This window comes from Octopus bimaculoides, chromosome 17 (genome assembly GCF_001194135.2).
Source record: "Octopus bimaculoides isolate UCB-OBI-ISO-001 chromosome 17, ASM119413v2, whole genome shotgun sequence".
In the NCBI taxonomy this organism is placed as follows: Eukaryota; Metazoa; Mollusca; class Cephalopoda; order Octopoda; family Octopodidae; genus Octopus; species Octopus bimaculoides.
This window is the reverse complement of record NC_068997.1, coordinates 357,105-359,375: the sequence shown is the minus strand read 5'-3', so window position 1 is coordinate 359,375 and position 2,271 is coordinate 357,105.

Sequence of the window (2,271 nt, the reverse complement as noted above, 5' to 3'; positions counted from 1 at the left end):
TAATCGCATGGTCAGTAGACGAACTGAACACCTTAGACAGAAAGACAAGGAAGTTGCTGACTAGATATGGGATATTCCACCCAAAAAGTTGCACAAACAGACTGTATGTACCAAGAAAAAGAGCGGGAAGAGGACTGATTGGATGCGAACACAACATTTGAGCAGAGGAAAACATAGCGTGGTATATAAAAAATGCTACAGCACCGTTATTATTGGAAGTAAGAAGGTCAGGCTTGCGTAGGATAGAGGATTGCAAAGATAATGCACTGCACATGCGCTTGAGAATGAATGAAACTGAAAATAGGTGGATAAAGAAAAGAATGCATGGACAATTTCATAGGGACGTTGAAGATAAGACAGACAGAGAAAAAACATGTCTACGGGTGGATGGCTAAAAGTGGTTTAAAAGGTTTAAAACAGGAAACGGAGGCTCTAATCTGTGCTGCCCAAGAGTAATCATTAAGAACCAATTACATCAAATACAGAATAGACAACACATCAGAAAATGATAAGTGCAGAATTTGTGGACAAAATGGTGAAACCGTATGGTATATTACCAGTCAATAACCCAGAAAGAATATAAGAGACGTCATGACAATATAGCAAGGAATGTCCATTGGACACTTTGCAATAAATATGGACTTGACAGAGCAAAAAAGTGGTACGAACATAAACATTGAAAATGATAAGGCAAAGATCCTATAGGATTTTATGATTCAGTGCGACCATGAGATAGAGAATAGGAAACAAGACATAGTGTTAATTGAGAAAGAAGGCAAACTATGCTGGATCATAGATATAGCATGCCCAGCTGACGACAATGTATACGATAAGGAAGAAAGAAAAGTCGATAGATATAACAAGTTAGCTTTGAAGGTTAAACAGTTGTGGTCGCTGAAAAAGGTGGTAGTAGTACCAATAATTGTCGGAGCCCTGGGAACAGTGAATAAAAATCTTGAGAAGTACATGGAACAAATAGGGGCTGCAATAAGGCTGGAACACTTGCAAATAACAGCACTGCTTGGAACTGCTCGAATACTCCAGATGGTGCTCGAAAAATAAGGGATGTTACCTTAGTTCACTGGTAGTGAACAGCTGATACCGCAGTACATCTCCAGTGTTAGAAGCTGTGCAAGGATAAATAATAATAATAATAATAATAATAATAATAATAATAATAATAATAATAAACTGGTGCAGTACATATGTGCCCTGATGTAGTACCAAGCAGTGACTCTCATGGCTTCTGATCTTAACTGATTGGAAGTGTTATTATATACATTGTTTTACCTTGGTGTAAAAGATGGGCTACAGAATATATTCTGCTTAATACACCAGATTTGCTTGTCAGTTGTTTGAGCATGTCCCTTGGTGGCTGACGATATGTGCATCTCTGATCACAAGCAGAAGTAGTGGGGGAGCGTCATAGCCATGTGTTGAGAGGAATTCTTTGGGGTTTGGTTAATTTACCTTTGGAAACATGGGTGTTTTGTTCAACATCCTTAAATGAACCTTATTCAGGGACCTTTTGAGCAGGGTGGGCTACTCGACGTGATGAAAATTTTAACTGGGCCCCACCTGCGAGGTCATGCGCTGTTTATCTTGATATGAATTCACCATGTCACGCACATATGGTTGTGATGCATGTGCCTGGTAGTCATGATGGGTATACTGGACTTCGTATATTTTACTCAGTGTCACTTTGATGGCGTGCACTGCTCTCTCACTCAGTAATAATAATAATAATAATAATAATAATAATAATAATCCTTTCTACTAAAGTTACAAGGCCTGAAATTTGTGGGGAAGGGAAGTAGTCGGTTACATCGACCCCAGTGTTTCACTGGTACTTAATTTATCGACCGTGAAAGGATGAAAGGCAAAGTCAACCACGGCAGAATTTTTACTCAGAACGTGTAGACGGGCAAAATACCTCTAAGCGTTTCTTCCGACGTGCAATAATAACAAAAATAATGATTTCTTCATTAATCACAAGGGTTTAACAATAATAATAACAACAACAATAATAATAATAATAATAATAATAATAATAATAATAATAATAATAACAATGATAATAATAATAATAACAACAACAACAATAATAATGACTACCCAAGGCGCACAGAGCTGCGCTCGGTAGTGAAGTGAAAGCACGTTATAAAAATAAAACTACTGAACAATAATAATAATAATAATAATGATAATAATAATGATAATAATAATAATAATAATAATAATAATAATTATGCCAATACACACAGATAGAGA